The sequence below is a fragment of the Bos indicus genome, chromosome 1, assembly GCF_029378745.1.
Source record: "Bos indicus isolate NIAB-ARS_2022 breed Sahiwal x Tharparkar chromosome 1, NIAB-ARS_B.indTharparkar_mat_pri_1.0, whole genome shotgun sequence".
Taxonomy (NCBI): Eukaryota; Metazoa; Chordata; class Mammalia; order Artiodactyla; family Bovidae; genus Bos; species Bos indicus.
The window spans coordinates 78,821,599-78,849,141 of record NC_091760.1 but is presented as its reverse complement, the minus strand read 5'-3'; the positions used below and the strand labels follow the sequence as shown (position 1 = coordinate 78,849,141).

General features: G+C 39.9%; 1 long non-coding RNA gene across 1 annotated transcript; it reads left to right on the top strand.

Annotated features, from left to right (window-relative positions):
• Positions 1-761: 761 nt before the first annotated feature.
• LOC139183214 (uncharacterized) lies at positions 762-26,532 on the top strand. Its single transcript, XR_011566764.1, has 3 exons — positions 762-16,542; positions 23,461-23,634; positions 24,719-26,532. It is a non-coding gene; the product is annotated as an uncharacterized lncRNA (long non-coding RNA).
• Positions 26,533-27,543: the final 1,011 nt, after the last annotated feature.

Genomic DNA, 27,543 nt, shown 5'->3' with positions numbered 1-27,543 from the left:
ACTGCGAGATCAGTTCTCAAAGCGGCTCTAACAATTCACATTCTCATCAATGGTATGTGAGAAATCTGACCCGCTCCACTTTGTATTGTCAGTTTTGTTTTTAATTTGTAAGTCTAATGAGTGTGTAATGGTATTACATTGTGATTTTAATCTGCATGACTTACTTGCCATTTTGCATCTTCGGTAAACTATCTGTTCAAATGTTTTACCCCTTAACAATTTTTTTTTTTTTTAGTTTAGTAGTTGAATTTTGAGAGTTTTTAATATATTCTGGCTACAAGTCCATAATCAGACATATCATTTGGAAATACTTTCTCCCACAGATGATAAAGAACAACATATCAAATTTTTTTTGTGGCTCATGCTTTATCTAATTAATCTTTGCTTATTCCAAAAATATAAAGGTTTCCCCTCCCCCTTTTTTCTTCTAGACATTTTATAGTATTTACATTTAAATCTATTTTCCATTTTGAGTTAAATATTATATAAGGTGCAAGTTGTGGTCTAGGCTCTTTTTGTTTTGTTTCTTTGCAAGTGGACATCCAATTGTTTCAGGACTTTTTGTTGAAAAGAGGAGCCTATTTAAATTGCCTCCAGGAGAAATTGAGCCTTACACAATAGCTAGGGCAATAGGTGTAGGCTTTGATATTTTGATGAGCCAAATTCTTGTGTGTAGCTGCCTCAAGTGATTGGCACTGGCTTATATTTTATTATACAGCTGAATTTCCACTGGTACAGTTTACCTTGGACTGAAGAAGGCATAGATTTGTTCAGTGCAGTTGTGCTTCATTATACAAACCTTTAAAGTATTAATAGTTGACCAATGGTTCCGTGCACTGTGTATTTTTCCAGGATTATTGGTCTGGGCTTTAAAATTACAGAAGTTCAAACTAAGTTCCACAAAGTTACAGTAGGTGAGACATGGTGTCTCCATTGTATTAGGTGTTAGCCTTGGCATTAGATCAACCTCCCTTAATTCTGTTACTCTTTATCGTTTTTTGGAATTTAATTTGGTTCTGGGATAAAGAAGAGAATAAAGTTCTAACTCTCACTATCACCCCTCTCTTCCTCTGTGAGACTTTCCTTGGGCTTATTACCTGTTTGAATCTACTAACAACTGAAAAATCTCTTTTAAAAATCCCTTTCAGGGAAAAGCAAACCAAAACTGCACTAAGATTCCACCTCCCACCTGTTAGGATGGCTACTATAAAATAAATAAATACAGAAATACAGAGATATCAAGTTTAGGCCAGGATGTGGAGAAGCTGAAACCCTTGTGCACTTTGTTGGTAAGAGTGTAAAATGGTATGAAAGTTCCTCAGAAAGTTAAAGTACTGCAGGCACTGTGGAAAATGGCATGAAAGTTCCTCAGAAAATTAAATATAGAATGAACATATGATCCCACAATTCTACTTCTAAGTATATACCCAAAAGAAGTGAAAGCAAGATTTAAAGAGATATTTGTACACCCCTGTTCATAGAACCATTAATCATAATGGCCAAAGAGTAGAAGCATCCCAAATGTCTTTTGGCAGGTAAATGAATAAATAATATCTGGTATATTCATAGAATAGAATATTATTCACCCGTAAAGAGAAGCAAAGATTTTGAAACATGCTACAACATGCATGAACCTTGAGGACATCTGCTAAGTGAAGGAAGCCTGTCACAAAGACAAATACTTTGTGATTCCATTTATATGAGCTACCTGCTGCTGCTGCTGCTGCTAAGTCACTTTGTGTCAAATCCATAGAGACAAAGTAGAATAGCGGTTACCAGAGGCTGGGGGAAGGGAGGAGTGGAGAGTGAGTGCAGCGCTTCAGTGTTACAAAATGGAAAGAGTTCTCAGATTGGTTGTGCAACAGCGTGAATGTACTTAACACTACTGAACTGTACACTTAAAAAGTGTACACTTAAGATGGTAAATTTTATGTTTTACATATTTTAAACACAATTTAATTAAAAAAATACTTAAAATATACTTCTCAAAGAGAAGTTAGAGTTGTCTGGATCCCCTTTTCCTTTCATATCAGTTTGTCCTCCAAGATCTCAAAGTTTCCCTTAAAGAAATCTCTCTTTTTCCAGTTCAAACAGTCTTGCCTCCTTTACTTGAGGCAAAGTTTAATACAAATACTTCACTGGGAGGTACAATCTCAGGCAGAGAGAATGAGGAAAAAGAGGAAAAGAGGGTAAGCAAATACAAGGTGGGAGTGACTGAGCTGTCCACATTTTCATAAATAATCACCAGTGGTTGTTCAATCACATGGGTCACCTCTGGAAGGAGGAGGGGAGAGGAATTAATCAGTTCCTTACAACCACCTGTCACTCAAACTTCTCATTACAGAGACACCCTCTTGTACTTCATCCTTGGGGAAGCCAGGTTCCATACCCCATGGGTTTGCACTGCATCCAGGTTTGGAAGTAGAAGAAGGAACCTATGGCCTGGCTGCCAGAGCTGTCCTGGTTCTGGACACAGCAGGCAGAGTGGAGGCCATGCTAACAGATGAGGACTTATTGGAGCTGGCAGTGGCATCTCGCACTCTCCTTGGGCCAGAGTCGAGTATCTGGGAGACAAATGAGAAACTGTGAGACCTCAAAGGGCATTTCAACTGTGCCAGACACAGATTCATATTAAAGGAAAAAATACTAAGTCAATAGAGATGGTGTCCAGGCTTGAGGTAAATACCTAATCTGATGGAACAGCATGTTCAAAATGTGACCATGTAATTAATGCTGGGAGATATGGACAGACCAGATTTGGTTGAAAATAAGTGCAGTTCAGAAACTCAGAACTCATGACTTCATAACTTTATCTATGATGGGGTCCCTACATTGGTAAGGGTAAGTGATGATAGCTTCTGTAACACTCCTCAAATATCAATGTTTGGGTTCTTGTACTTTCTCCATAAGCATCTTTGCTGCAAGCATTTTTGCTGCATAACTAATTTGCTGTAAAAGAGAAAAACATGAAAAATAAAAGAGGGAATTAAAAAGAATATAATTAAACATGAAAATGAATAACAAAATATATAAGATTCCATTGCAAAATACATAATATATGAATACATTCAACATGTATAGTTTTCATGGCAATATCATACAAATAAATAATTTTATCTTGTGGGCATTTGTCTTTCAGGTCTTTTGTTCATAGTGTTTAAACATTTTCTTTTTTTTGGCTTATTGATTTATTTCCTGTTGCGGTATCACACGTTTTCTTTCTCGCTAAAATTTCTTCTTTCATTAAGAGAGGTATCAGTTCCAAATACTAGGATGCATGTTTGTAACTGAACTTTGTATTCTGTTGTTTGTTCTTGGCATCTTGTCACATGTTTGTTGACAGACATTCTCGAGTTCTATGGCAAATATGGGTTCAACTCTGAGAATTTGAGAACCTGGGCCTCTCTCTTCCTATGTAGTGTGTTTCAAAGTACGAAATCAACTCTTGGTCTAAATCATCATCATCTATCAGCTCAGTAAAGCCATCAGTAAAGTTACTAACTGGAAGAAATGCTAACACATTTCAACCAGATAAAACCAAACTGTCAAACCAAAAACTGTCAACCAATTATTTTATCTTTCACAGCAAAACCGCCTTAAGACCAATTAATTATGCAGTGAAATGTCTGTGGCCAAAATGTCTATAGCAAAGATGCTTACTGCAAAATATGGGACGTGCAGTTATTGCCAGAGGCACTGGCCATAGCCACTATGCTTAGAATGCTTGCTAAAAATAGAGAGTGGAGGCTCTGTCAGCTCTCCACCCAGTGCTGACAAATCAGGAGCATAAGTTCAAGGTAAAGTTGGATATTTTTAGAGGTCTAGTATGTTGGATTAAAGAAAACAAACAAACAAACTCAGTGACTGATGCCTGGGGCTGCTACCATTGAAAATTTCTGAACTATGATGAAAAAGCAAGAAAGGCAGTCTCTAAAGAAAAGTTGAGAGTATGCACAAGTGAACTGTCCCCATAGGCAATTAAGGTAAATATCTTATTCTTTAAAATTTTTTATTTATTTATTTGACTGCCAGGTCTTCGTTGCAGCATGCAAGATCTTTAGTTGTGGCATGCAGACTCTTAGTTGCAGCACGTGGGATCTGGTTCCCTAACCAGGGATAGAAGCCAGGCCTCGGCACTGGGAGTGCAGAGTCTTAGCCACCGGACCACCAGAGAAGTTCTCTTATTCTTAATTTTATGACTTTTATTCTGACCAGCTATAAGATCCAAGTTTTGTTCAGAGTAGACTCTGGACAAAGAGATTGGTAAGGCTGAAAGGGGTGGATGCTATTTTTTTTGTCTTTTCTCTACTCAGAGATCCTGGTTACCTGTTTGTGCCTTGGCAATGGCTACATGTCTCAATGTTCTGTACTTTGAGATTTAGGGCATCATTTTGACTGAAAGCTTTGTTCTTGAAACTAGGAATTTGCTTGTGGTTTTTAAATTTTGAGAGTGTGGAGCAGACATTGTGATAACATTTGTATCTATTAACTTTCTGGTATTTTAAACTTGTGGGCCACGAGAAAGGCTTGATAAGATTAATTTAATTTGGTAGGCATTTAAGGAAGTAGAGAGTTCAGGCTGAGGATGATACAGGAACTCAGGCTCTGTCCAGGGTTCTGAGCCAACCAACCCTCTGACTGAAATGAAAAAGCAGTAGTGAAGGTTTTGTCTCTTCGCACAAAACTTAAAATAACAAAGGATATTCATTTTGGGACCTTGATTTCTCTATGAGAATTCGATAATAGATTGAAATTCTTATTGTTCAAATCTGGAATATTTTCAAGTTGAATTTTTTGGAAAGTAATCTTTACTTTGACATTTGATTTCACTGTCTCTATATGTATTAAATGATGCTAAAGGGAATAATTTAGAATAACAAGAGGATGCTTGGTCTACAGTATAACATGAATTCCTCTTCTTACTCATTTCAGTATTTTATAGGCAAAAGTTAAACTGCCCACCTTGGTTCCAGAGGATACACAAAGGAGTAGCTTGGTTGATTGGTGGTAGCTCTTATAGAGGTGGGAGCTGAATTACCCCCAAGAGTCTTCTGGTATCTTCCCTCAAGGAGAACAGCTAGTCTGCCTTAGATGGCCTGTAATAAAGCTTGTAAAGTGGTTAAAATATTTTCCCATACTATAGGTATGACAATAAAAAATATCCAGTTTGAGTTATATACCACCTGGTGATTTGCTATGACAGGTTTGCTCTGCTCTACTTCCAGAGGTGAATAATAAAACCCAGGGAATAAGAATTTGCCAATAGTCATGCATTTTACTTTATGGTCTATAAACTCTTTGTCATTGATATTCCTAAACAACTATATGAAATAGGAGACAGATTGGAAATAGAGACTTTGAGATAAGATTTGAATCAGCATGGAGACACAGGACAGATTTGAAGATATAAAATTCTATTATAGGTTCAGATATAAAATTCTGCTGAATGTGGTATCTATGCCCAATTCAGCATGAGTTCATAGGGTATACTGTCCAAAGCACATATTCAGGAATCCTACTTACTACACATAAGACAGTGAAGGAAGTATTGAGAAATGCACTGAAACACAAACTAGTTCTTGTCTTCAAGAGTTCGCCATTTAGTTAGAGTCATAAGAGAAAGAAGCTATGACATAAAGTCACATATGTTCATATTTTTGGTTTTATGGCCTGAGGCCAAACTATGGTAGGGGTAATGATAGTAATGGCGACTGTCAGTCTTACTTCAACAGGCTTCAAGCAGTATATGAACTGAGAATTTCCAGATGTTCAAATGGATTTAGAAAAAGCAGAAGAACCAGAGATGAGATTGCCAATGCCCAGTGGATCGTTGAAAAAGCAAGAGAGTTCCAGAAAAACATCCACTTCTGCTTTATTGACTATGCCAAAGCCTTTGACTGTGTGGATCACAAAAAACTGTGGAAAATTCTTTAAGAGATGGGAATACCAAACCACCTTACCTGCCTCCTGAGAAATCTGTGTGCAGGTCAAGAAGCAACAATTAGAACCAGACATGGAACAACAGACTGGTTCCAAATTGAGAAAGGAGTATGGCAAAGCTGTATATTGTCACCCTCCTTATTTAACTTATATGCAGAGTACATCATGTGAAATGCTGGACTGGATGAAGCTGAAACTGGAATCAAGATTGCAGGGAGAAATATCAATAACCTCAGGTACACAGATGACACCACCCTTATGGCAGAAAGTGAAGAGGAACTAAAGAGCTTCTTGATAAAAGTGAAATAAGAGAGTGAAAAAGCTGGCTGAAAATTCAACATTCAAAAAATGAAGATCATGGCATCTGGTCCCATCACTTCATGACAAATAGATGGGGAAACAATGGAAACAGTGACAGACTTAATTTTCTTGGGCTCCAAGATCACTGCAGATAGTGACTACAGCTATGAAATTAAAGGATGCTTGCTCCTTGGAAGAAAAGCTATGACCAACCTAGATAGCATATTAAAAAGCAGAGACATTACTTTGTCCACAAAGGTCCGTCTAGTAAAATCTATGATTTTCCCAGTAGTCATGTATGTATGGAGAAGGCAATGGCACCCCAATCCAGTACTCTTGCCTGGAAAATCCCATGGACAGAGGAGCCTGGTAGGCTGCAGTCCATGGGGTCAGTAAGAGTCAGATACAACTGAGAGACTTCACTTTCACTTTTTACTTTCATGCATTGGAGAAGGAAATGGCAACCCACTCCAGTGTTTTTGCTTGGAGAATCCCAGGGACGGGGGAGCCAGCAGTGGACGGGGGAGCCGGCAGTCTATGGGGTCGCACAGAGTCAGACATGACTGAAGCAACTTAGCAGCAGCAACAGCAGCAGCATGTATGGATGAAAGGGTTGGACCATAAAGAAAGCTGAGTGCCAAAGAATTGATGCGTTTGAACTGTGATGTTGGAGAAGACTCTTGAGAGCCCCTTGGACTGCAAGGAGATCCAACCAGTCCATCCTAAAGGAAATCAGTCCTGAATATTCATTGGAAGGACTGATGCTGACGCTGAAGCTCCAATACTTTGGCCTCCTGATGCGAAGAACTGATTCATTGGAAAAGACCCTGATGCTGGGAAAGATTGAGTGTAGGAGGAAAAGGGGACCACAGAGGATAAGGTGGTTGGATGGCATCACTAACTCGATGGACTGAGTTTGAGCAAGTCCTGGGAGTTGGTGATGGACAGGGAAGATTAGCATGCTACAGTCTATTGAGTTGCAAAGAGTTGAACACAACTGAGCAACTGAACTGAACTGAACTGTTCATATTTTATTCCGCAATGTAGAAAGGGTAACACTTGTGGGAATGCTAAAGGTAAATTATTGAATGGCACAGAATTGTATGCACAGAAATCTTTTATCTCAGAATGAGGTGACAGTAAAGACAGTATTTTTATTTTCTTATGTGATGAAATCACTAGGATTTTTGGGAGAGTTTAATTAGGAGTGGATTTTGTCAGCAGGTAGAGAACCCTGAGTGTTTGTGAATCTTAGTGACTGAAAAATCTCTTTTATATGATAATATAGTAATATAATATAATTTTGCTATCAGTCTCTGTGACTGAGTTTACCACACAATTTAAGGTTACATCTCTCAGCCTCCCTAAGGTTAGATTAGGACTGAGTGATTAGGATTAAGGATTAAATGAAGATTGTGTGACTGAGTTTTAGTCAATAGAATGTCAGCAGAAGAGATGTAAACCACTTCTGAGCCTGGCCTGTGAAAATACTTCATATATTGTCTCTCTTTCTACAATATGCTAAAAAGCTAAAGCAACTGAATGCTTGAATCATGGCTTAGGAGAACCACTGAGTAGAACCAGCCTACATCAAACTGTAACATGAGCAAGAAGTAAACGTTTTCTGTTTTCTGATATTCCAGGGGTTATTTGTTATTGAGGCATAGCCTGGAGTGTTCCGACAAATACACTTCTCCACTTAGAGGTCCTTTTGTGCCCTTCTTTGGATTTTGTGAGGGTCATTTATAAAAATAGAGCTTGATAAGTCATTGGGCACACAAGCCCAATGGGCATAAGGGAGCAGAAATCAAGAAAAGCTTTTGTGTTTTTCAGTTTGTATAGATAAAATGGTAAATTGAGATGAGTAGGCTTGAGGATTAAAAGTATGAAATTAATTTTGGACATGTTATATTAGAGGAATATTTAGCTTTATCTCATGAATAGTCTTATAAATGTCAATGAGGGTATTTTGTGTATACACTTGTGGTCTTAAATGTTTAATTTACTATAGAATCTTATCTATGTAACACCTCCATTTGTTGATGGGTTGTTTCCTTTACAGCTCAGCTGAATTTTGGAGGAGATTTCTGACTCTTTGATTCAGTGAATTTCCCTGAGAGCTGTGAAGATGCTTATCCTTTCTGTGCCTGGAATGGCCTTGAGTTATCTACACAGTCCAAGGAAGTAGCTTGTTTAAATCACAATAGCATATTTGATGCAGCTTTTTCCTTGGCTTCCCCTCCCCCCGAAATCTACATTTTTCTGAACATTATTATGCAGCATACTCTTTTTAAAGATATTTATCATTTGGTAGATGGTAAAAGCCAACACCAAATATCAAATCCAAGTTTGTTGCACAAGCCATTTGGAAGGTCAGAATGATCTCCACAAGATACATACCAGCAGCTAACTCAATTTTTGATTTCCCCAAATGACTCCTTTCTTGGGAAATCTTCTTTTCACATCTTCCCATGCTCTTCCCTCAATAGCTGCTTTCATATTTCAAACAACTAACCAGGAAGAAGTATTTTAGAAAATTTAGTGTTTTAATTTTTCTTTGAAATATGTATTACTCCGTGGTATTTTTTCTTTTTTTCCTAGAAAAGTATTTTGCATAGAGTGGGTACAAGCTAAGTATTTGTTGACTGGTTTAAAGAACTTGATTGAACTGGAAAGAAATTTAGGGATCATTTTATGACCAACCTAGGTAGCATATTCAAAAGCAGAGACATTACTTTGCCAACAAAGGCCCGTCTAGTCAAGGCTATGGTTTTTCCTGTGGTCATGTATGGATGTGAAAGTTGGACTGTGAAGAAGGCTGAGTTCCGAAGAATTGACGCTTTTGAACTGTGGTGTTGGAGAAGACTCTTGAGAGTCCCTTGGACTGCAAGGAGATCCAACCAGTCCATTCTGAAGGAGATCAGCCCTGGGATTTCTTTGGAGGGAATGATGCTAAAGCTGAAACTCCAGTACTTTGGCCACCTCATTCAAAGAGTTGACTCACTGGAAAAGACTCTGATGCTGGGAGGGATTGGGGGCAGGAGGAGAAGGGGATGACAGAGGATGAGATGGCTGGATGGCATCACTGACTCGATGGATGTGAGTCTGAGTGAACTCCAGGAGTTGGTAATGGACAGGGAGGCCTGGTGTGCTGCGATTCATGGGGTCGCAAAGGGTCGGACATGACTGAGTGCCTGAACTGAACGGAGTCCAATCCTGCCTGTTTGTAGATGAGGAAATGAAAGCATAGAGAACTGGAATGTTTCGGCCAAGGTCACAGAAGCTGATTAGGTGCGGACCCACTATTATTACTAATAATGCTGCTTCTTTAATTATGTGCATAACTCAACAGTTTCACAAAGCCATCATTTAGCTCTTTTGATCCTTACAATAACTACATGAGCTGGAAAACACCGACATTATTAATCCTTTTGGTATTCTCACAAATGAGGAAGTTGAGAAAAACCAAATCAAATCATTGAATTATCTTATTCATTTATTCCACAAATATTGATTGAACCCCTATTGTGGTCCAGACACTGTTCTTGTTTTGTTCTAATTATGAATGAAACAGACAAAGCCTTTGCCCTCGTTTTATCAAGGAGAAAGAGAAAGAAAGCACTATAATAAATAATAGCTCAAATGAGTGAGCTTGACTCCTGACTTCAATCCAGTGGCATTTTTCTCTATGTTTTTGTTAATTAACTAAAACAAATGAAATATCTGATTGATTGATTGATTCTCTTTTAAAAAGAAGACATAACCCCTTCAAAAAATTTATTCTCTGAAGAATGCAAAGCCTTTTAGATGCAGCAGTAAAAAGAGGACTTCAGAGAGTTATATAATTTTATGTGCTCAAGAGAATATGGGGAAACATCAGTACATGTTCCCTTTCTCTTCAGCTTTGAGATTTATGATAGGTCTGTTACAATAATAATAACAACCGAAGATTGGCACAAGAAATATATTTGATTCCGTGAGTAACATTTGACAGCCTTAACTCGTGAAATGTCGAAAAGCTCTTACAGGAAGCTCCAGCAGAATATGTAATACACAAGAAGGTATTCAGGGAACAGAAAAATAAAATCAAAGGGACCTGGTACCCAATCTGTTTCATTAAATATGAAAATTAAAATGCCTTCACAAAATGCTTTCTCTTCCTCTCTCCTCCCAACAAACAAAAGCTTGGATAGGCAGCCTGAAATTGCTCATCAAGGAAAAAGACCAGACTCAGATTCTAAATGGCTTCTTTTGAATTAAGCAATTAATGCTAAAAGGAACATGTTGTCTCCTCAGCATTTGTAAGGTAAAACATTCATTGAATTTTCTGGCACTCTATCAAGACTTTCCTTGGCCTAAGCCAGCAGAGAAATGGTTTGCTGCCTGTGCTCTTGACCTCTGGTAATCAGGAGGATTTGACTGATTAACTTGACAGCAGCCATGCTCCTTAAGGACTGAAAATGTGCCTGGGAAATATTCTTCTGGCTCCCTCTCATCCAGACCCTGACTTGCTGGTCTTGGCACGACCGTTGAGGCTGGTGTCTCCTCCATTTACAAAATAGAGATGTTACCCTATGATGGTTTAGGTTTCAAGATGTGTTAGATGCCACAGAATATTATCTTTATTTCATTGTATTTGTTCTGATCAGAGTTTTCAAGAATATTGCCTCCTTCTTAAATATACTTATTGTTCATTTTCTCACTTGCTAACTCATACAGTTACTCAGAACACGTTAGTCAATTTCAGAGTGTCAGAGACAGTAGGGGGAAGGCTCTCGAGTAGGGATGCGAAATAAAACATGAGGCCTGTCCTCAAGTAGTGCTCAGCCTAGTTGGGTAGGGGAGGGAATCAGGCAGGAAAATTCCTTTTGACAATAAAACTCAGTAGCTTAGACGAGAGGCAGGTTCCATGTTCACTGGGAGCTCAGCATAGGATGAGAGCTTGCTTTTGTACAGGGAATAAAGCAGCAGTTCCTGAAGTGGGCTCTGGCAGGAGAATGCTGGAGACAATGACCAGGCGGGCTTGGATTACTCATGTGTAACCCCAGCCACTCCCTCCCCTCAGCTGAAGATTTCCTCTTTTACTTGCTTCATAAATACACATTTCTTTTGAGTTTCTTAGAGCAAAAGACATTATACAAAATACAGGCAAACAATATAATAAGTTGTCTTTATTAACTCCTGGTAGCAAGAGGCAAGGTCCTTCCCATTTCACAGAGAGGAAAATATTTATCTTAAATATTTGTCACTTTGTAGTCAGAGCTAAAAATGATCCTTAGTTCTTCTTCCATGGAACCTACCTACTGAAATATTTTTACGTTCAATTTGGGAAGGTCAGCAACTGGCTCAGAGCAAGATAAATATTTGTTGAACGGGTGAACAGTGGCAGTGACTAGACAATCTTTGTATAGAAGACCCGTGTTAAGGAAATCGTGACATTTAGTTTGTTAGCTTGAAAGTTAAATAAACTTTCTACCAAAGCAACAGTAGCTCTAGCAATGAGATCCTAAATGATTCACTCTGATTCATTTTAGTAGGTGATCTTTTAGGTACCTGCCTGTACTAAATGCTTGCTTATGCTCTCTGTTTTCTAATCTTAGATGGCAAAGGTAGATTACCATTACCATTATTCATTTAACTGATTTCTATGCAACTATGTACAGAAGTGTGCTTGTACTCAAACAATGGGTATTCCTGTTTTCAGCTTTTACTTTATGATAATAATGCTGCATGCAGGGTGGGGAGGGGGGAACCTGTATTCTAGAGTCAGAGAAAGTGGTTCAAATTCTTATTCTGCTACAAACTAGTTGTGTAACCTTGGCCAAGTTTCTTTCCTTCTTTGGGTTTCAGTTTTCTCTCATAGGAAATGAGGATTCTAATCCCAGCTGACTTCTCTTATTCTTTTTGAGGATCAAAAGAAATAATCTAACTGGAAGTGTACTGTGAACTGAAAAGTGTTACATAAATGAAAGTGCTTATTATTCATTGAGGCCTGGGCCTGCCAGACTATATGATCTTCTCCAGCGTTGTTTGTTTATAGTTGATTAATGCCCACCTTCTCCCTTCTCCTGCTTTTTGAGGCCCATAGAGGTGGGCAGGGGGGTTGGCAACAAAATGAACAGCTACAGCTTCCTTTAAGCAGCTTCTCTCCCACTTAATCTTTCTTCGATCTCCCTATTCGTGTGTCTTTTAATCACAAGGCACAAAGGAAGGAGCACCTTTCAGCCCCACATGAGGATTCTTAGAGCTCCAGGACCTCAGATCTCTGAGAAGACCACCCTTTTCTTTTGTAGGATTCTTCACAGCAGACGTTTACATTTTCTTCAGGGAGAGATTTCATTGTCTGCCCAGAAAACAGAGCCTCTGGTTTTTTTTTTTGTTGTTGTTGCTGTTCTATTTTGTTTTATTTTTAAAGTATCTTTCATGATCAGCAAAGTACTTCTGCGGGAACATACCCCTCGTGGTGTTCATCTTTATTGTTTCATAGGTGGATTTCTCCCTGCCAGCATCATGAGCACTGCTGATGCCTGGAACAGAGCTTGGCTCTTTCCTTTAGTTTAGAGCATCATTATAGATAATAAAATTTCTGGGAGCAGGACTTTGCTGGCAATTTAGGTTTGGGGGAATGATACATGAGACAGAAAAACCCATTCTGGACTATAAGGTGCTGACATTGGGAAAATTCCTTGTTCTAGATGAAATAAGTCAATTTGACTCAGAAGACACATGGAAGGGAGAGCCATAGTCTTGTAAGGTGGCATGACCTTCTTCTAGTATTAAAATATATGTACCATTTTACTTTCAGACAGCATTTGAAGGTTATGCCTTTCTTTCTTGCAAGACCTTTTATTCATTTTTTACATTAAAATTTTTCATTAAAGTACAGTTGATCTACAATGTTATGTTAGTTTCTGCAAAGCAATTCGGTTATACACAGATGCAAGCTATTATATATAGAATGGATAAACAACAAAGTCTGACTGTATAGCCTAGGGAGCTGTATGCCTCTTTCTTTGTACAATTTGCTTAAACTTACTGAGCATGGACTTCCTCATCGTTCAAATGGGAACTGTAATACTAAAGTTACATTTGGATTCAATGATACATGCGAAGGCTTGGTACCTAGCTGGTGATGTTCACTTTATAAGTAGTTGCTGCTACTGCTACTGCTACTAAGTCACTTCAGTCATGTCCGACTCTGTGTGACCCCATAGACGGCAGCCCACCAGGCTCCCCCATCCCTGGGATTCTCCAGGCAAGAACACTGGAGTGGGTTGCCATTTCCTTCTCCAATGCATGAAAGTGAAAAGTGAAAGTGAAGTCGCTCAGTCGTATCCGACTCTTAGCGACCCCATGGACTGCAGCCTACCAGGCTCCTCCATCCATGGGATTTTCCAGGCAAGAGTACTGGAGTGGGGTGCCATTGTGTCTTATTTGATGTCTCCCTAACACTGTGAGGAAAGAAGAACAGCTCTTTCTCGCATGGTTTCCATTTGGCTCCAAAATTACTTTGGATGGTGACTGAAGCCATGAAACTAAAAGATACTTGCTCCTTGGAAGGAAAGCTATGGCAAACCCAGATAGCATATTAAAAAGCAAAGACATCAGTTTGCCAATAAAAGTCTGTATAGTCCAAGGTATGGTTTTTCCAGTAGTCACATACAGATGTGATAGTTGGACCATAAAGAAGGTTGAGCACTGAATAATTGATGCCTTTTAATTGTGGTGCTGGAGAAGATTCTTGAGAGTCCCTTGGAGATCAAACCAGTCAATCCTAAAGGAAATCAACCTTGAATATTCATTGGAAGGAATGATGCTGAAGCTGAAGCTCCAATACTTTGACCACTTGATACAAAGAGCCTACTCATGGGAAAAGACCCTGATGCTGGGAAAGACCGAGGGCAGGGGGATAAGCGGGTGACAGAGAATGAGATGGTTGGATTGCATCACTGACACAATGGACATGAGTTTGAGCAAATTCTGGGAGATGGTGAAGGACAGGGAAGCATGGCATGCTGAACTCTATGGGTTGTGAAGAGTTGGACATAACTTAGCAACTGAACAACAACAATAAAGCCTTAAAAGACAAAATGCATTACTCTACTTAAATCCAGCAGTAATATCCTGTAAAGCAACATATAAACATAAAGTTTGTGAGTACTGTTGGTTAGAATTAAACTACATCTTCCCTTTGAGGCAGCAAACATCTTTCCTAAAGCTGATCTAGGGGGAAAAGATCCCCTGAGATTTCAGGCTGCGGATTCATGGAAAACCTGTTACAGTTCACTAGTAGTGTCCTTGGAGCCTGGGACATCTTCTACAGATGATCCTTGCTTTTAATGTTTCTGATACGCCTCCAAGTTTGGGAGAAGGAATGTGGGAGTCTCAGCCAACAGGAGAGATTGTGATATGGGAAGTTATCAGTAGCCAGGAAGGTGTTTTACAGCACAAGACCATTGCTTAGAGGCCTGCTCCGGCAGACATCAAGGTCCTGGAGCACAGTGAGTCAAACTGGAAGGATCTTAGAAACTGTGTAGGCAATTATATATGTGAATAAACAGGCACTATTTACTGATGTTAAAAGTGTACCTGTAGAAGTAATTCTGTTACCAATGGGCCATTTCTGGTTAATCTGAACAGGACTTGGCCTCTCAACTCCCAATTTAGAAAGCCTTTACCTTTGGAGTCACTATAGGGAATCTTGACATGAACATGACACAATCTTGACCCTCAAAGCCAAAAAAGGAGATCAAATGTGGACGTATGTGCCTGTACTTCAGGTAAAGGTCTTAATTCTTTTCAGTATAATGTGCAGAGTCAAAAAAACACAAAAAACAAAAAACACCTGCTTTGGAGAATCAGGGGTGAATACTCATAAAAAGAGGTGGCCCTTGAGCAGAACTTTGATGATCAGATGCTGTGGAAGAGGAAAGAGAAGTGAACACAGCGGAAGGCCTAAAACAAAAAGACGGTCATTTCCTTATGAGTTTGAGAGCAAATGAGTTCTCCATCTTCCCTCAGCCTCAGGTTCTCAGCGAAGAGAGAGCAGTCATGCTTCCCCATATGGTGAGCTGATGTGTGTGCAAGTTTTATGTTCAAATGCTGTCTTTTTCTCATTCCCTCCCCAAAACCACACCACAAGTCCCAAGAGGTAGTCTTTCATCTGGGCTATTGGTGGTTCCAATTTTTCCCTGTGGCTTAAAAATGTGCGTCAGACTATCACTGGGTTGTTGTGAAGGGTGGATCATAAAAATACCCTAACGAGTTAAAAATGTTCACAATTGCAAGTCAGAGAGAGGAGATTCCTCTGAGTGTACATTCCCCCTGAGCTTGCTTTGCCAGAGTCAGAATCCCATTATTGACTAACCTTCATAGGTTTCTCCCGGAGCATGGACTGCCATAGTGTATAGGTGGAATCCTTGCTCAGAGCCAAGAGCACTGACATTGTAGAAAGAGAGACTGAAGGAAGGAAGAGCGGTTTTAAAGAAAGGGACAGAGTATGGAAGTTGGGTGGAGGTAGGATTGCTAGAGTTAGTAAATGAAAACACAGGATACCAAGTTAAATTTCAATTCCAGATAAACATGTGGTTTTTAAGTGTATCTCAATTATCACATGGTATATACTTGTACAAAAATCTCTTATTTATCTGAAATTCAAATTTAACTGGGCATCCTGTATTGTTCTAGCAACCCTAGTTGGATGAGGCAGAAAAGTCTACGGGAGGGGTGGTGTTGGTGGTGGTGGTAAATGATAATAAAAATACCTTTTAAAAGAAGTTTGTAACTGTGAAAGTGCTCTTAGTTCCCTTATCTCTTTTTTGAATTCACATTAACAAAATATGAGGGCTGTTCTTCTAACTTTAAAGATGATGAAAGGTGAGGGTCCCAGAGGTTAGGTGACTTACCCAAGGACATGCCAAGGACGGTAGCATTGTTAGCACTCAAGTTCAGCTATTCTTTTAAATTTTTATTTTGGGATGATTTCAGCTGCAAAAAGTTGCAAAAATACTATAGAGAATTCCTATATGCGTTTCACCCAGCTCCCTCTAATTAACACCTTATATAGCCATAGAACAATAATCAGTATTAAGCTGTGAACCTTGGTGCAGTACCATTCACTGAAGTACAGACTTTGTTCAGATTTCACCAGTTTTTCCATGAATGTCCTTTTGCCTTCCCAGGATCCAGTTCTGATTCCCACATGACTGTCACTGTCACGTCTCCTTCGTCTCCTGCCATCTGGAACAGTTCCTCACAGTTTTTCCTTGTCTTTCATGATCTTAACACTTTTGAAGAGTACTGGTGAGTTATTCTGTAGGATAGCCTTCAGTTCTGGCTTGTCTGTTGTTTTTTTGTTAGTATACTGAAGCCATACTTGGGAAGAATACTGCAGAGGTGACGTACTTTTCTCAAGGCATGTCAGATTACATTGATAGGTACTATTGGAAGCGTTAACCTTGACCACTTGCTAACTATGGCATCTGCTGGGTTTCTCCACTGTAAATGAGAAGATGTAAATACCATGTTTCTGTTCAAACTTTCACCAACTAATTTTAGCATCTGTTGGTTGATCTTGCTTGCCTGCACGATTATTGTGGTATTCCGGCCATTTTCTGTTTTTCTCAATCCTTCTACATTTATTAATTGAAATTCTTCTGTAGGAAAGTGTAGCTTCACTCTCATCTAAACTCAGTTGTTGTAATTCCTAGTTTATTGCTCCTGTCACTAAAGCACAGGTGAAGGAGAAAGTAAAAGAGTTTGGGTTACTGTAAAGGTATGGTTGTTTCAGGGCTTTCAATGTGGCTCAGTGGTAAAGAACACACCTACCAAGTAGGAGATGCTGGTTCAATCCCTGGGTCCAGAAGATCACCTGGAGGAGGAAATGGCAACCCACCTCAGGATTCTTGCCTGGGAAATCAAGCAGACAGAGGAGCCTGGAGGACTATAGAGTATGGGGTCATAAGAATTGGGCACAACTTAGCGACTAAACGGCAGTGGCAGTGTGGTTGTTTCAAGTGTGCAATGGAGAGGAGATGGAAATTAATTGCTCATTTCACAAGTATTGATCAAACACTTATTTCTGTACAAAGTATTGTGTGAGGCACTGTGAAGAAAAGAAAAATGTACATATACCTGAAGGAGGCTGATAAAGATGAATACTTAAGGTACTCTTTATGAAAGTGATAATGAAACTTTTGAATTGGACATTGAACTAATAAATGATACTTTGATGCTTATGGCAAGGACAGGTGTATCCACAATGCAGTAATCAAGCCATCACTGCAAAGGTCAGCTCTGTGGTGATGATGTATGTACAGATCTTGGACACCTTAGTTCATAGACTTTAAGCACCATGGCGGTAGGTGCATGCTCAGTTGTCTGACCCTTTGCAACTCCCTGGACTGTAACCTGCCAGGCTCCTCTGTCCGTGGGATTTCCCAGGTAAGAATAATGGAGTGGGTTGCCATTTCTGCCTCCAAGGTATTTTCCCGACCCAGGGATCAAACCCGCATCTCCTGCATCTCCTGCATTGGCAGGTGGATTCTTTACCACTGAGCCACTTGGGAAGCCCAACTATAAGCACCATAGTCTCTCCTAATTCACAGAGAAAAGAACCCAACTAAAAGACAACTATTTGACTGCCTTTGGGACCCAGAGTTCCTTTCCTGCCAGAAGGAAACTATGAGGCTTCAGTGAATTCAGGAATTGTTCCTCATTAGGAATTTGGAAATTATATAAAGCTATGACAAACCTAGACAATGTATTAAAAAGCAGAGATATTACTTTGCTGACAAAAGTTTGTATAGTCAAAGCTGTGTGGTTTTTCCAGTAGTCATGTATGGATGTGAGTTGGACCATAAAGAAGGCTGAGAGCCAAAAAATTGATGCTTTTGAACTATGGTATTGAAGAAGACTTTTGAGAGTCCCTTGGACAGCAAGGAGATCAAACCAGTCAATCCTAAAGGATATCAACCCTTAACATTCATTAGAAAGACTGATGCTGAAGCTGAAGCTCCAATACTTTGGCCACCTGATGCGAACAGCCGAGTCACTGGAAAAGACCCTGATACTGGGAAAGATTGAAGGCAGGAGGAGAAGGGGATGACAGAGGATGAGATGGTTGGATGGCATCACTGACTCAATAGACAGGAGTTTGAGCAAATGCTGGGAGATGGTGAAGGACGGGGAAGCCTGGAGTGCTGCAGTCCGTGGAATTGCGAAGAGTCGGACGTGACTAAGCAACTGAACAACAATAACAAATATACTATGGATACTTGGAAAAGTTAAACTCATGTTCTTTGTGCTTTCTTTCTTAACAAGGGAGTAGAAAAGGCCATATAAGTATAATCCCAGTGACCCAAATATCATCAGAGGACAAAGAACTCACATGGTCAAAGGATTTCTGAGCTGCAAACTATACTTCAACCAGTAATCAATAAAGCTAAAGGACAGCTTTAAAGAAAACTCTAATTGTCCTTTTATGTGAAGTGTAATGAGATCCATCTAAGGGCAAATGTAGATTCTCCTTGTGTGGGTCAGTTGTTTATTATCCTATAGCCGGTCGGAGGAATCATTTGCATATTCAGGCAGAATGTGAATTGTTTAGGACACTCCATGAAGAATGCTGATGTGAAGAGAACCCAGCTCCATTGCATTAATACCATTAAAAAAAAAAACCTTCTGAACTGTCAAGTTTGTTTGAGCTACAACAGACCTTCATTTACATTGTTACTCAAACGTAGGTAAGTCTGAGATGTAGGTAATAGCTTATATTTTAAAATGAAGAAACTGAAGTTCAGCACCATTCGGTTATTTTTGCTAACAATGGTAGATCTTGATTTTGGACTCAAATGCCCTGATTCTAGAGTGTGCATTTTTTTGACCTTATGTAATGTTGCCTGTGGACAGTGATATTTCTAAAATTCTTTATGACTGTACTTAGCATGGCCATATGTCCTACTTTGCCCAAAACAGTTCAGATTTATGCTTTTTGTCACACCATAATTATCAATAGTATGACTTTCTACTCCAAGAAAATGCCCTGTTTTGGACCAGAGAACATATGGTCACCCTATTTATAGGATGGCTCAGAGAAATTCCAAGTTGGGCTGCATTCAATCTTTAAACTTATGCTAAGAAAATCACTAATAAACTACTTAAATGTTAAAAAATAATTGTTATTTAAATATATTATGATGCATTCTGATGGAAAGGCATGCAATATATATATTATAAACTATATACTATATATATTTAATGACCTGGGGGAAAAACTCATAAAAAAAGCAAAATTATAATAATCTGGACCTAGTGAAAACATGTGGCTATAGCTGGGTAATGAGATAGTTGATTTAAAAAAATTATGTTTCTGGATTTCCAGGTAGTCTACAATGAGCATGGGGAAAATCTGAAGCAAAAAATTATCTTCAAATTCTCCCATTTCGAATTAAGGGGTCTCTTTCATAGCAGACTATGAAATCACCATATTGGAAAAAAAAAGATCCTATAAGTAGGAGTCTAACAACGTAATAATAATCCTTTTCACAAGTAGAGCAGAGCTTTATAGTATCAAGAACTTACTGACAATGTTTTCTCATTTAAACTTTATAAGGATGTTCACAGTCAGGAAGTGAATTCCCCATTTTGCAGATAAAGCGAAAATGCAAATGTAGAGTGAGTAAGGAAGATCTGGGATCTCAAAGGTTGTCCTAGTTAAGACTCCACACAACTGACTCTTATGCTAATTCTATATTGGCTTTTAAAGCTGTGACACTGAGTTTATAGTTAAAGGCTAATTCCTTTGCTTGTGCCACTCTCATTGTGAGCATAGCTGAAGGAGAACGCAATGCTGCCATGGTACCACACAGGGGAAATTAAGAGAAGCTTTTCCATCCTGTAAGCCACCATTTAGCCAGCTGTTAATTTCTATCTTGACCCATTCAAAAGTACACTGACTACAACTTAGAGTCTCAGGTCCCAAGCCTGAGTTTGTTGTGACTATGACTGCCTGGTGATTTATGATGACTTGCTTTTTTCCTCTGGTCCTGAATTTCTCCATCAGTGGAATGAAAACTGGTAACCAGATCATCTCTATGGTTCGCTCTGGCTCTAAGAGAGTGTGATTCTAAGCTTCTGAGCTTCTGGGAGAAAGAGTGGATTCCAAAGCTGTATTCCAGAAGTGCCTGTCTAAACTGGGGCTCTAGTTTTCTTTGCATTTGGAATAAGCCCAAAGAAAAGGTCATTTTTGCAGACATCTTGAGGTTGTGCTCCAATGTCCTCATTAAATAACAGGAGCCCAGACTGGCAGGCCCAGGGGAATATTCAATCAAGGAGAAAAAGGCCAAGTTATTACCGGAACCCTATCATCAGAGCTGTAAACACAAGCATTCATTCCTGGGCTTTAGCTGAAAGCCTGTTCCATCCTGCTCACTCTCTCCTTATACAGGTTCCATTTGTCAAATGTGTGTGACCATTCCGATAAGTCACCAGAGGCGGGAAGGGAGAAAGAGAGAGGAAGAAAATTACAACCGTAAATAGACTCTGAACATAGAAAGATCAAAATAGACAGCCTCTGGCTTTACTGGATGAGTCACTGCTGCAGCCCAGACCTCAAAAACAAGCGTGGCTTCTCTCTTTAGCAGCAGTCTTCCTGTCTGGAAAGGAAACACTGCTCTGATTGGAGATATTGGCCATTTTACAGACTTCAAAGCAACTTAGGCAACTGAACAGACAAGAGGGAGAACAGGTAAAACGGTTTTTCCAAGTGCTTGTCTGGAGAATCAGCTACTCAGCTCTGATTTGAAGCTACATGGAAATGCTTTCATCTTTAGCCAATGGTGTTTTGTTTTTGTTTTTGAGTACGGTGGTGTTTAGTTTTGGTGCAATGTATGCACCTTTTTTCCCCCCTAAATGTGTTATTTTCTGGCTAAGACTTTACCAGGCACTGAGCAGAGTGCTGTGGGGGTTGGACATGGGGGCCATCTAATGAGGAAGTGGAACAAGTACACAGGTACACACATCACAATATTATGAAAAAAAAAAAAAAAAAAAATGTGTGCCTGAAAACATGAGACTATGAGAGTGCAAAGGAAACAGATGAATGGTCTACCAGAGTGTGAGACCAAGGCCTACATGTATTCAGGATTCAGTGATGAGTCCAGTGATGTGGGATACAAATAATGGAGTAGAAGAAATAAAGCTACAAAGACAGATTGCAACCAGATCCAAAAGGGCTTTGAATGCCAAGATGAAGATGTGGATCTCGCCCTGTGTGCTGCGGAATTGGGGAGGGGGAGGAACAGTGACACTACAGGAGGATAGCAATGTCAACTGTGGGGAAGAAAGTTGAAAGAGGAACCAGATCCAGAAGCGTCAGTTAGGAGACACTTGCTTAAATCAAGTGTGGCTACTATGGCATAATAAGAAATATACATTATTTAGCTTTTGTCCCCGGTTCTTGGCATAAAGCTGCTAAAACCCTTGTAATTTCTTGAGTGATAGAAGTAATAAGAGCATCTTTTGATCTTCCAATATAGAGCTTCTAAATCCCTTAGAATTTCCTGGTTGATAGGAATGTCTTTTTTTTTTTTTTCAATGTGATAACTGATATTTGGGGGTCCCTAGATAGCTTTGGGATGGGAGCTGTTTGCTGAAAAGAGATCTAGATATGATTAGAGTCCTGGTACTTTGAGACCTATCTCCCAACCTCTGGAACAGGAAGAAGGTCTGGAGCTTGAATTAAACACTGATGACCATCATCCCAATGTTAGGAAACCTCCATAACTGCCCCTAAACAATGGGGTTTGGTGAATTTCCAGGCTGCTGAACACGATGAGGTACTGACAGGGTAGCACACACAAAGGGCAGAAAGGCTCCATGCTTCTTCCCCGATATGTAGCCCTATGCATCTCTTCCATTTTGCGATTCTTGTTTCCTTTATAATAAATCTGTGATAGTAAGTAGTGTTTTCCTAAGTTCTGTGAGTTATTATGGCAAATTATCAAACATGAGGAGAAGGTTGTGGGAACCCCCTGAATTAATAACTGTTTGGTCAGAAGTATGCATGGTAAAACTGGCATCTGACTTGGGGACAGTCTTGTGGAAATGATCTCTTAACCTGTGGGGTTCACCATAACCCCAAGTCATTAGTGTTAGATAGCTGGACAATGGGTTGGTGTGGGAAACCCTCCCACAGATATTTGGTATCAGAATACAGCTCATTGCTCTCCATCTAGAACATTCCCTCTGGAGTTAGAGTGGAGATCTACAAGAGAAGGTGAAGTTCATATGTCTAAACATCTAATCTAGTCAGTGAAGCTATCAATATAAAAATGCTCACCATTATAGAACATGTTATTGTTTGTTGAAGTCACTGAGCTGAGGGGTCAGAGAGATTCAGCTGTGGCAAACCCAGTTTGACACAAAGGAAGATTGCTCACTTTGTAGAAATACGGGGCAAATTGTTTTAGCTGGCTTTCTTGCACCGTAGACTTGATTTAATGGTTGGGGTTCTGAATACTATAGGTTGGCTACTCAACTACATTTTTTTCCTAGCCTATGGTTTCTTTCCATCCATGGCCCCAGCTCTTGGTATTTGGAAGGCACTAGTACTTAGAAGGAAGAACATGTTCCTATCTGCTGACACTGCTTAGCTTCCTATTGTCTGATCTTGGTTAAGTCACCTGTCCTCCCTGGGACTTGGTTTCCCATCTGCAAAGTGAGTCTATCCTGTGATTCAGTGTCCAGGGCCATTTGAGACTCCGATAGTTTAAGATGTATATTTAGAACAGGTGGTCTCCATTGCTAATATTATCTTTCACAAAATAAACCCATCTCAAGGGGATATATGTATATTTATAGCTGAGGAGCTATAAGTTGTTGCATAGCAGAAACTAACACAGCACTGTAAAGCAATTATGCTCCAGTTAAAAAGAAATTAAAAAACAATGAAAGGGGATATATGTATATGTATAACTGATTCACTTTGCTGTATAGCAGAAACTGATACAACATTGTACTCAAATAAAAATTTTAAAAATTTATCCTTTTAAATAGACAAAAACCCCAAAACAAACCTATCTCACTGAACCTTTCTGACAAACTTAGGAATAAACATTGCGTATAATGTTATTTTAATGTATTTTACAGATTTGTTAAGTTGAGGCATAGAAACATTTGCACGTGTGCTCACTCAGTCGCTTCTAACTCTTTGGTCTCCAGACTCCTCTGTCCATGGGATTATCCCAGCAAGAATACTGGAATGGGTTGCCATTTCCTCCTCCAGGGGATTTTCCTGACCCAGCTATCAAACTCTCATCTCCTGATGGCTTCTGCATTGGCAGGCAGATTCTTTACCACTGAGCCACCTGGGAAGCCCATTGAGATACATAGCAGGTAGGTAATTTTCCAAAGGACATAAAGTGATTTAATGAAACAGTCAGGACCTCGGCTACCTGATTTTCAGCCCAGGGCTGTCTCCACTCTCCCAGGCTGCATGGATACTAGGAAAGGTCAATAAAGTGAGTTTGCAAGGAACACACTGCTTCCATGATGTTTCTTGCATATCCTGTATTTCCATTGTTTCTCCCCAGTGAGGCCAGGATCAAAGAAACGGAGCCATTTTACAGGGTCATTACAGACTTTTACTAGTGAAAGACATTTCTTTTAAAACCAGTTCTGTTCATTGAAATGTGTGCCGATGTCAAACTCCTCTGCAGTCATTACTTCCATGACCAGCTGCAAGAGATTATGCTCTTGGACTTGATCATTAGGCAGAGACTGGACTGTCTATACTCGTCAGCAGGGCCCTCTGGCCATAATGTCATACTAGCTTGGGGCCAAAAGGGATCTTGGATCTTATCCAATCCAATGCCCTGTCCAGTGCTTGATCTTTTCCATAAAGGTTATAATGTTGTCCAGCATCTTCTTGAACTTCAGAATCACCTCTGGAACCTAGACCTGACTTGTCAGCTATCTGCTAACATCTTCATGTGATTGCCCCATAGTCAGCTCACATTCAACAGGACTGAAACAAGGTCTGTGTTATTTTCCTCAAAAATTTCTCAAATTGTGCTACCATCTATTCAGTCCAACAAGCTAAAACCAGATCCTCTTAAATCCATTCCTCTTTTGCATTTGGTACATCTTAGATCTTTGTCCTCTGAAATCGCTCTCACATGCATGCCTTTTTGTACGCACTGCCACAGTCCCTCTTCAGGCCTTCCACAGTATTTCTCTGGACTGGCTATGTAGCCTCCTAATTTATTTCTCAGAGCCTTTGATAGACAAATACACATTTTAAATTTCTAAATAGGAATAAAGGATGCATATCCCATAATTATTTGCCATAGAATATTTTTTTACCCAGAGCATCTCCAGGAAGATACTAGATAGTCATCCCAGATGAACTGTAGCCCCCTATCATTGTCACATGTGTCCACCCCTCTTGGTCACTGAACTTGTTATTTCCTTTCCTTAGAGCACCCTTCTCCCTGACTGGCCATCTGGGGAAATCCTACGTATGTTTCACAGCCCAGTTCAAATATCTCCTATTCTCTGAAGTCTTCTTTGATCCCACATCCCAGCATAATGCCTGAGCTCTCAGAGGACTGTGTACTTGAGTCTCTTATAATGTTGAAATTACATTCTAGTTGTGTGCGTTTGTGTGTATCTGCCAATAAATTCTAAGCTCCTTAAGGGCTGGAGACTATATTTTATTTATTTCTCTGTCCCAAGTCTGGAGTGGTGATTCTGTTCTCTTTCACTTCCTTCAGTATTGACTGAGTATATTATGGTGGAGGCTTAGTGAACTTCATGCAGTACACAAGCTTGCAGTTCTTCGACAGTATCTCCAGCCTCCTTACCTCCCCCACTGCTACCTGGTATAGAGGACAACCCATGTGGGTTATGCTGGGACAGGGAAGCATTGAGAAGGGGCGATGTGATGAGTATATTACAGTACCAGATCTGTATGAAAGAGATCAGGAAGAGCAGAGTCACTCCTGGAGAGTGGATATTAGGGAAGATTTTCGAAGCTTCAGTATCAACCCTCATATTTACTGAGCAATGCAGTTAGCAGTGACTGTCACCCAGCTGAGTTACCTTGGACACATCAGTTTCTTTGTTCCCCTGTCTATGAGATGAGAGATGGGACCAACTCAAATGTCAGCCGGGATTATCTGTTTGGACAAGTTCTGCCATAAGTCATTTTTCAGATTTGGTGGGGTTATAAATAAATATAAAACACAGTAAGCAATAATGTGCCTTTGAGAGAATTCTTCTCCAACTCTAGATTCCAATGACCTTGGCCAGCCAATAAAACCTATTTTGCTAGAACAAGTGAGCATAAGGTTCCCCTCTGATGTGTAATTCTTCTGCTTAGGAACATTACAGTCTTCTCTTAGGAACATTACACAGCCTGCCTTTTCTTCATCTCTGTTAAGAGATTCAGAAATTACCTCTCTGCCTTGTCTCCTATTTGAATTGCATCCCTGGGCCACTCCAAGGATATTATGCATATTTGAAACACATTAACTAAAGTATCTGTCAATATCTTAAAATAGCTAAGTAGCTCTCAGTTTGAGGACAGTCCATGCACTCCCCATCTGTGCAATACTGACACTTTCCTGTGTGTAGCACTATAGGATTTATAGTTTTTTTTTTTTTTTAATGTGTATTACCTTATTTGGTCTCTGCAACAGCCAGTCACTGAACAATCTTTATGGAGGACCTACAACGTACCAAGCACTGAATATGTTCAATTTTGAACAAAATTGATATGATCCCTGCTCTGATTGAGCTTACAGTCTAGAGGAACTACATTCATACTTTTATTCCTATTTTAGAGATCAAGAGACTAAGCTGAAGTGATTAGTCCCAGGTGCTAGAGCTGGGACTCAGCTGGGTTGCTCATTCTCAAACCAGGACCCTAATTTTGTCATCCTTTTGCCTCACTGCTGATGGAGAATTGCCTAGCACTCTTTAGGAGTTAACTAAAAATAAATAGCTATTGCCTATGTGGATGGCTGTGAGAGCGACATATATAAAAACCCAAAGTAACAAATAGAAGAAGGTAAGAAAATAAACCAGTCTCAGAAAACTCCGAAGTGGTAGGAGGGAAACAGATTCCAAACCAAAACAAGGAACAAGAGCAACAGTCACTGGAAAAACAAAAACAAGACAAGCTTGTTCCCTTAGAGCTGGAACTCAGCAGGGCGTTCTTAAGTGGTACAAAGCGGTGTTTGATGTGAGCATCTCACCCTGCTGTGAACAGAACTCTACATTTGTATCTTCCAAGCAGCCCTGATTGACAGGCTGCGCTGGACTCAGACATGAAGCGGCCATAACTGCCTATTGCTTTTTGAAGGATCATCGGTAGAGATCCCAGTGGGGTGGCAAGGTGAGGGGGGCAGGATGATCAGGGAGAGGGAGGAGGCCTCCATTCATAGGGGCATCCTTCATACCCACCACATGCTCTATGGACTTTTTCTCAGGCCAGGATCCTCCTCCTTAAATCTCTTTAGGTATCAAGTACAGGCCTTGGAAGGTGGATGTGTAGAAAGGCAGATGTGATCTTTCTTTTCCTGAGTTGTAGGAGGAGAGCTCATTAAGTTAAGAGGTGCTTACATTTGCCTCTGTGCCCCTTCATCTTTAAGCTGAAGACACAGCTCCAGGGCACCTAATCCCACAGGTAGTGGAAGAAAGAAAATAGAAGTAAAAGAGGAAAGATGCATTCATCAAGAGTTTGATGAGACAGATTCTCTGCCTTAAGAGGAGGGAGATATATGTCAAGCATAATACCACTACAAGCCAACCAGTGTTAGTTGCTCAATCATGTCCAAATCTTTTGTGACTCCACAGACTATAGCCCATCAGGCTCTTCTGTCCATGATATTCTCTAGGCAGGAATACTGAAGTGGGTAGCCATTCCCTTCTCCAGGGGATCTTCTTGCCCCAGGGACTGAACCCAGGTCTCCTGAATTGCAGACAGATTCTTTATCATCTGAGACACTGGGGAAGCCCCGTAATCCAACAAGGGGCATATACAAATTTTGTGAAAATCCAAAGAAAGCAAGCAATTAACTCCATATGAGTGGGTTCTTCAGAGCTGAACCCTAGAAGTGAGAGCTTGCTCAGTAGAAAAGCATACAGGTGGGGTTGAGGGGCATGAGGGAAGCAGTGGAAAACATCGCATATAAGCAAAGGCTTGGAGGCATGGAAGGGCATGGAGTGTTCAGGATGTATTTGATGAGATGTTCACTGTGTTTCTGGTAACAGCACATTTTGTATAGTGAGATAAAATAG